We start from the raw sequence: 9908 nt of genomic DNA on the forward strand, positions 1-9908 counted from the left end.
ACAGAATTTTATAGAATGTTGAATATGGACCAGTTCACAAAACTGTCATAATCATAATCAAACCACCCTTTCTCTTTACTCTCAGTAACATCTTTTGCAGGAGCTGCATACTTCTCCATCCTCCTAGCAAATAGAATCATGAATGCTTTCTCAAAGAATCCATCATCAATGTATTTTGTTTTCTGAGGTGTTTGTGCAATCCTACACTCGATGAAACTTCTTGGTATACATTAAAGCTCTGTAGTGAGTTTAATTCTTGGATTTTCACTGAACATGGGTTTTATTTCTTTTTCGTCTATATTAATGTTGGAAATTGCAGGAGGGAGAATGTGTGAAGGTTAGAGGAGGGTGTGGTTGGCTGTTGTGTCCTAGCTGATCATGAGCTAACTATGAAACAGCAATAACACAAAATCCAGAATAAATACGGAAATAAGGGGAAATAGCTAAAATCTCGAGCAATCTGGAGTGGTTCTATAAAAATAAATTATAAGAGGTTAGGAAATAGATCTTTTAAATGGATTTTGATCTCGAAAATAATATCCAATGTCTTTGCGACCAGTGCTCGTAAGTGATGGCCCATCAAAACAACAGTGCTCATTAATCCTTCGAAGGTATTGCTCGTAACTTTATCATAACATGATGTAAGTGTAAAATTTAATTAACTATTTTATAACGTAGAATAAATATATTTATAATAAAATTATAAATTTGAATAATAATAAAATAATACCTCTAGTCATTAATATTTCTCATTAATTTTTTTATATATATTTAATACTTCTAAACTCTACTTACTTTATATAAATGATGTAAAATTTAAAGGAATTGAGTAAGTAAGTATTGAGATCAAATAATATTATTTATAGATAAAACTTTTATGAGATTTTAATGGTTATATGTCCCATATATTTATTACATCATGGATAGTTACAAGTAAATTATTTTAAGAACTTATAAATATAAATGTTATATGCTTAAAATGAACTATATTAAAAACTCATAAATATGAGTGTTACATCAAGTTTATAAATATAAATATTGCATAATTAAAATGAATAATTTTAAAAGTTCATAAATATAAAAGTTACAATTTTTAGAGTGGATCACTTTAATAATTTATAAATATAAAAGAGAATTAAAGGGTTGTTTATAATAATTTTATAAAAAAAATTAACAATGAAAAAAATAAAATTTCTTGAATCCATTACTAATTTAAACTTGAATCACCAACCGCAGAATTCAATAAAATATGCAAAATAATTGAAAAATAAAAATACATAGATAGGTAGCGGATGTCCTCAATGAAAAGGATGCTCGTGGTGTTGATACATTTCAATATCAAGTGGCAATTGGGTTCCAGACAAAAAGGACAGCAATTGCATTACGGACAAAAAGAACTGCTTTTCTATGGATAAAAAAGTTATAGAGCCCTAAATAACAAAATGTATAAAAATAAATAAATAACTTAATAAAAAGAAGAAGGTCGAAATGTTAACTGACTTCGTTAAAAATGCTAAATCTTATAAAAAAGATATCATGTGCCGAAGAAGATCGTTCATTGAATGAGAGGTCTACCAATAAACTTCAAATAAGTTGAGATTTGTCGAACACGTAATCTCGTATCGCTCATTGAATGAGAGGTCTACCAATAATCTTCAAGTTGAGATTTGTCGAACACGTAATCTCGAGAAATTATTAGTATTAGTAGTATTATTATTATTTTGTAAGATTAGCAATATTAAGGAGGAGTTTCAACACGAGATTATCTTCTTCGGCAGGGATGGTATTGAATATGTTTGTGGGCCAGTGAGCCCCATATCCAATTACCTAACAACCAAGGAGCCCAGCACAAAATCTCATCTTGATAAGAATTTGGCCTCCAAACATTAGCACAAAGACCCACAGGATTGCACTTTGATCTCGTTGTCGCTTTTCAAATAGATCATCAATTGTCATGGGGACACGACAAGATTAATCATTCTCAATAATAATTAAAAAAATCATGATAACATTAATTAATCACTGTCTGGGCTTGCAATTGATGAAATTCTGCTAAATTCCAACTTCTTAGAGGAACTGCTTGTTGATAATAGCATTAAACAAATAAAAGGAAAGGCAGAATGACATGTTTATGATCAAGGCAGATAGAATTAGATTTGAAATGAGATTTGTGAAGAAATCTGGCTGGGGTAGATGTTAAACTTGAAACTTTATGAAAATCCGATAATAAAAATTTTTGATTATTGAATCAGGTTTAAATAAACTAATTGTTTTTTTTTTTAATAAATTCTATGTTCAATTTTCCCATAAAAAACCTGACGGGTCTTCTAAAATTTTAATTAGACTCTAGTTTTGTTTATTTTAATTATTATTTTAGTTATTTTAAAATTTTATTTAGTTTTGTTTTCCAGTGTTTTTAGTTATTATTTATACTTTTATAAAATATCAGATATTATTAGAGCTTTAACTTTGAGGCTTAGTTTTTTGTCTTTGCTCTATTTGCTCACATGCCAATCTCTTGGCTGCATGTTCCTGGCTACCTGCTAACCACGACATGCCAAAAAAAATGGACAGGTGTGACAGCTCACATCACAAGAGGCAAAGCATTACAGATCGCATGCAAAGATTAACAAAGTAGATGCATCTCACATGGTAATGGCTCAAAATTCAACACTGACTTTGGGTCTTCATTTTACAGAAATCCATATCCTGTTGTAGGGAGGGGCACGCAGACTGAACCCCATATATACATGGTTTCTTTTAACACTCAACATCTCATCTTTCCTTTCAGGTTTTTCAATGGAAGGAAGTCAACGTTGGAACTCGAGGGATTCGAAAGAAAAGAGGGATAAATCAATAAATAAGAAGTTATGGGAATGCAGAATTATGACAGCATAGATAGTTATGGGTCATCAGAACAAACTGGATTCGGGCTTTTGACTTTTGGTCTCTCTTGCACTCAACTCTACTCAGGACTGATCAATTCAGATCTAGTCAGCATATATATATATATAGATGTCTTTCTTTTGTAGTGATAGCTTCATGTGATGGTGGTAGTTTATAAAGAGAATATTGAAGTCAATTGCAGAGAGTAGTGCCAGTCATCTTTGTTTTCTTATAGGGAATTATAGTTGGCATAGAAGGATGAATTCATTGATTCTGTGATCTTTATTATAGCAAGACAACCAGCCATTGCAGGGATGACCTGCAGTTTTAGCTACATTGGTGATAATAAATGCTTGGAAAACTCTAAGATGATTCTCTTGAATTCATATCTACTGCTGTGAACAATGTAACTTATTATATAGTTCTTAGCTATTGCTCTTACAAAGAGCATGTAGTAAATAATCTCTTAGCATTTTAGAGTTTAAAATATTAAAAAAGATGGATCAACAAACAGTATTGAAGCCAATTATGAAGCTGTCAGTTCATACACAAGGCCATACAAATTACTTAACAAGAGATGTTAGGGAACTGCCTTTTGGACTTCGAGATGATGTCTATCATTATATGTAAAACCTCATATACACCAGCCCAGTACGAATATGTATCTCCAGGAACACAGACAACTGCCTAACAATAGAATCACAGGTAAAAATAGCACACACTAGCTGATGAATTATTCAGGAAGTATAGTTGTGGAGCTGAAGCATATTAAGAGCTTCTGCTTCCATCATCATCAAACAATTCTTTTGCAATGATACTATTAGTAGCTTTTGTAGGGTGATGAGCACATCAAAACAGTACATACTTGGATCGATCATCACATAAAATAGATGGTGAGCTTTCATTAGCAGCCTTGAAGCAAACAAATGGGGAAAAGTGTCCCCCACAACATGGCTCATTTGCGTTCTCAAATCCTAGCACATTAGCACCCATGTGACAATTAGAAACTAGCATCAATGGGAGAAAAAATAACTTTATCTACAAGAAATTAAAATATCTGAAACCATATCGATGATAGTTTATGACCTTGAAAGCAATATCACAAGTGTTAGTATACACAAAAATAGATTGAGGACCCATCTCCTGATAAAGTCATCGAGCATTATATTCAGTTTCTTGTTGCAGTCTTGGATTAATTCATTCATTTCTATCAAACAATTTCTACTTGGTAGTAGAGTGAGAGGACGAACAGACCGTATGAAACCGAGCGCTCAAAGTCCAGCTACGATGAACTTTCTAGCTCCTAATTCATGGAGTCTTTTATATTTAAGCAGAACATAAAATTATCAAGAAAAGGATTAAAATTGTTTATTTAAATAAAAATGAATGATGCTAATTAAATACATAAAATAATTATTATTTTATATGATAACGTTTTAAAATGTTTAAATAAATTCGAAGTAAAAAAAAAAAAAACTAAGCACATAAATTCATTAGAAGAATTAAATGATTATTAACAAATGTGCTAAGGTCATCCATTAGCCTGCCCACCATCTCAACTACGTACTTATCATCTTTTCTCTCTCTCTCATTTAATCCAAACCATTAATTTTAAAACTAATGATGAAATTAAAACATGACTAATCATGTTCCTTTAAAAATATTAAATATCTTCTACTAATAATAGTTATATTTTTAAGGACAGAAGCAAATTGGTCTTATCTTTGGTTTGTAAAAATTACAAACATTTTTTCCTTGTTGATTATTTTATTTTCCAAGATTACATCATTTGATTGTACTTTGCCTGTAAGCGATGTAACTTTCTTCGCATTGTATTCGGGTTTGAAAGGCCTTTAAATTAATGTTTATATATTTATAACCTTACTCATAAGCCATAAGGAAATCCTTACAGAGAGATCGAGCCAGTATTTGATTGAAGTTGGGAGGTTGAACAAACATCACCCGATCTCTAAGTACAGGTTGCAAGTTTTTCTTGGCCTTCTGGTTTTATGAGATGGATCCTGGGGTGGATTGGTGGAGAGAAAACTTGCTTGACATGCACAAGGAATTTTTCACCTGGATGGTGTGGACCCTTTTTTATTGGCGGAGATGGTTGATGGGGTTCCGTATGTTTAGCAGATGTGAAGACTTGCTCATGGTGATTTTTTGAATGCAAGGCTAATGAGCTTAATAGGGGATCACTCATGGAGGTTGATCACGTGCGGGTATTATTGATAGAGACAACATCGTGATCTCCAAGGAAACTCGGATACAAACAAAGAGATTTATTAGACTTGAAGATAACTGGAGAAAATCTTATATAGGGAGTTATGTACACTGGCACTCACACATGAGGGATATTAATAGAGATTCTTATGGTGACATTTATAGAAATAGCAATTGAGATTTTTATGGATACAACATTGGATAAACAGACCGTGAAAGAATTTAATGAAGACAGCGAGATACCCATGGATAATTTCATGAAAACTTGGAGATGACCATGAATACATGAAGATAACCTGGAGACATGGAGATAACCATGAAGAAATGGACAAGTAGAGATATCCATGGAGAATTTTATATAGATCTGGAGATGTAAATGGATATATGGAGATACCCATGAAAAATTTCAAATATACTAGGAGATATCTGTGGATCAGATGTGAAGAAGTTCATGGAGAACTTCAAAGAGGTATATATGAAGACATTGGAGTCTATTATATTTTTATAAATACATGGAAATAAATAAAGGAGACATGCAAATAGGAAAACAAAATAGAGGGATTTATTTACAAAAAGAATATTTTTTTTTTCATTTATAACACATTATTAGAGCTACATTTTTAGATGGAGTTAGTGCCATATATAAGGGAGGTTCTTACCATATAGTCTTAATTACTAAAATAATTTTTTAAGATTTGTTATATTTTAGTGCCATATATAAGGGAGGTTTTTTTCATTTATAACACATTATTAGCTTACCTTTCTTTTTTAGGTTGTAAATATTGCTTATAACTCCTCAAAACATGATCATTGACCTTGAACTACCTATTTTTGACCTTAATATTATGGTTGATTAGTTTTACTCATGTATGCTTTATGCCTCAAATGAGTTGTCAATCATTGTCCTCTAGTTAGTTTAGATCGAGCCCTTTATCATTCTTTTCAGGGGAGTATTAGAGTACTATGTAGCAAGGGCATTTTATTCTTGCAAATGTAATATTCCGTGTTCCATAAGTGAGAAGGAATGAGGTCTCGAAGGATTTTGGTGAAGTTTTGTATGTTCATAAAATTTCATCGAGGGGCTTTGCCCATCCTTTTTTAGCTTTTAACTGGTTGGATGTCCGCGCTTTACATGGCTCATTTTTTATTTTTATAAAAAATATTGTAAAAATTTATAATATAAAAAATAATATTTTTTTAATGTGAATAATAATTGTTTTTTCTAATTTATTAATTATTTTATTCATAATATTAATTATAATAAAAATAATAAAATTTATAACATAAATAATTATATTAAGAATTTTAAGGATGCTTACAACACAAATAGTAATATTTTTTATATCAATACTTTGAGTTATAATAAAAATATAATATTTATAATATAAATAATAATATTTTGTATATGAATACTTTAAATTATATTAAAAAAAATAATATTTATAACACAATTTTGTTTAAAACTCTAGTTTGATTATTCTATATATTTTTTAAAATTTTTATCAGCCTGCTTTTATCAAGTTATTAGTTTTTTTTATTTTAAATAAATTTTGTGAGAAAAAAAATCAAAAAGAGATCATGAGAGCTATAATACTTAGTTAAAAAGGATTCTTTTTGCTATCGAGAATATCTTAGTGGATGAGGAGAATCTTGATTGGTTTTTTGTACCTTATAATTTTGTCCATTTTTTCCCAAGAAAATAGACATGTTTGCTCGCATTGGATACGTGCAGTGAGGTTGAGCCTTAAGACGTTCTTGTGCGGTCAAGGGGACTTCATCAAGAATTCTTATCTATTGTGTTAGCTTCTGAAGATCTAGAGTTGCAAGTGGTGTCCAATCTAAAACCCTCTCATGGGCAAGGGTTTCTAAACACTATAACATGAGATATTTTCAGAGATTGTCCAAGTGGAAGGGGTGTCAACTAGCTTTTAGTTTATGATCCCATATAAAAGGTGCCAACTAACGAGACTTGGTCCCGTCTAGAGGGCTTTGGAGGGGCTGCAAGCTTTTAACAGGTGGGATGGAGTTGTTGAGCCTGCATAATTCTACAAACAAATTGATATGTTGAATGCACAAAGGACTTTCTGATATTTAAGTTAGTAAAGCAGAAGGATAAAGGGTTTTTTTTATAATGGCAGTGAAGTTAATATATAAAAATGATTGAGATAAATCATAAGAAGCTTTGAACTTAACAGCTTAGAATGTTGGTGTTTCAAGGTCGGAATGTTTGTATTTCAAAGTCGGTTTTCTTTCATGTTGATCTGTTCTCACCTCACATCACAGTTAAGCATTTATTCTTGAAAGAATACGTACGTCCACTTGAATAAAGTCAGAGGGCACAAAATACATTACCCACCTCCTCTTATCATGGGGCACTCCTCTGACTTTATTACCCACCTCCTCTTATCATGGGGCACTCATAGAGGTCTTTAGCTTCTAGCGGGTAGCAGCGCCCTGTTTAGAGCGACGTTTTCAACTCCACCGTCAATTTATGGGGGTGTTGGGTATGACTAGCTAGAGTTGCCATGTGTCCCCTAGCTCTAACACGGTGATGTGTTGGTGTAGGAACATGTTGCCCTCTACTAAATAAAACCTTCGAGCAAAGCGGCACGTTAAGGCTACCCTAGGTAAGCCGCTATGCTTGAGCTTGGGTTACATCGACGAAGACTTTTTTATTCACCATGCGGTCACCGATTCTGACTTGCCTAATTTTAGGTCAGTCAAACGAGCTATGGGCCCTCGCACCTTCAATATTGCACTATTTTTATTTTTTAGCACCCTACTAATATTTGTGATGCATTTCGTAATTTCACGATACAGATGTTATAATTGTATCGAAATTAATTAATTAATATTAAAGGATACTCTTACGAGATTTTCAAAGTAATAATTAATTTTACATAATACTTGATCCGCAGGTCAACCAATCCATCCAAGACTCTTGGGTTATTAATTTTGCGTTCAGTAATTTTGAATTTCGAGTTGAAAGTGCTAGACTAATTACTCTATGTTTGGATCAATTTCACAGTTTGGGTTTTTATTTATCACATGTTATCACTTTCATCAGTTCGAATAGTGATCATTTAGGTTGGGAGATTAACATTTAAGGAGAAAAATGCTATGATCATCCCACCCATTAATGACTTTGAGTGAAAGAAACGGGCTCGTCCTCATGACATTGAGTGAGTAGAACTTGAACCTGATTAGTAGAACTTGAACCTGATTAGTCTTACCAATTCTTTGAATAGTATACAAGGTAGTTAATTAATGTTGACACCTTAAGATTAATAACAAATTGAATGCTATATGTTTCTAACCATAGCCAATTTGTCATGTTTCATCGTAATACATATGGTGTGGTTGGGCTTGAACTAATAAAAGATCAATGCTATGCATCGTTTCTCTGGAAATAAAAAAGAAAGAAGAAATTAGGGTCATTTAAGTTAAGTGTGAAGTTAGCACTAGATTTAGCTTTATGATTATCAATTGCTTCGGGTATTTTTTTTAGTCGGTATATACATTATCAGACATGAATATGTGAACCTAGCACTGTGGGTGTATGTGCCTGTAAATCAACTGAGTAAAAATATTTTAAAAGCTTCTTTTTTTAAAAAAAAAAGTGTGAGGGTATATTTGCTATCCTTATCAAGAGTTGAGAATAAAAAATAAAATAAAATAAAAATCTTGCAATCTAATTTGAGGTTTGAAATTAGTAGTAATGAAGGTTGAAATTAGTAGTAATGAAGGGAGTATATTCCTGGACCATCAAACTAGGTTCTTGAACTATTAACACTATAAATTGGTATGTTTGGTACTTATATAAAGCATAAACCAATCACTTAGTTACTTATTTATACTATATAGATGTTTGCACTTGATTAAGTTATTAATCATGTAAACAATATGAGCGATCAAGGACAGGACACACCAACTAATGACATTTAAAAAGTTTGTTTGGAGGTTGACGATTAGATTATGAAATTTGGTTGACAATTGATCAGACACTTGGGCAAATTTATCAGTCCCCCCCCCAAAAAAAAAAAAAAATCCCTTCTCATTTTAAATGAAGATATAGTGATCAATTTATGATTCGCTTAATCTCACAATCCAAATCCCACGTCGAAGTGAAAATCCTGCTCCATCTAATTACTTGAATTAGGAAGCTGTTATCTTCTCATTTTTCTCCTGCAAGACTTATGACGAGATCACCTCAGGAATCAGGACGGTGGTGGTGGTCAGGAGCATATTAATAATCGGTAACTAAGAAGATGGATGTCCTGTGGGCAGGCAAGACAGCCAGCAATAAATACGATAGGTTCAGAGAGAGCTGTTCAATTTTGAAAAAGAATGCTTACACTAATGTGTCAGGCATATATTTCTGATCAGGGTTAACAAAGGATGAGTTGTAACATGGTGGATGAGAAAAAAAGCGACCTAGCTATAGTAATATTTCGCATGTGCTAGACAGGGATCTTTTCTTCTCTACGAAAAATTATTTACCTCGGTTTTCTTAGGGGGGAAAAAATAAAGAAAAGACTTGTGTTTTTAAGTTAATGGTCTAGTTAAATATAATAATACATTATTTCATCTGAAGAGGGACGGCAAAAGCAACTTAAAAGCAGTCTTAATATTGTTTCTTCTCCTACAGTGGAGAGGTTCAACTACCACCTAACTTTTTTTCCATGCCAAAAAACAACGTTTCATGAAACTATCAATTCATTTATCTGCTATCTGCAATTGTGTGTTTCACTCTCTTTATAAACCCCCCCAACCCCTCCCCACACCATGTGTCTCTC

The sequence above is a fragment of the Populus euphratica genome, unplaced genomic scaffold, assembly GCF_000495115.2.
Source record: "Populus euphratica unplaced genomic scaffold, PopEup_1.0 scaffold4.1, whole genome shotgun sequence".
In the NCBI taxonomy this organism is placed as follows: Eukaryota; Viridiplantae; Streptophyta; class Magnoliopsida; order Malpighiales; family Salicaceae; genus Populus; species Populus euphratica.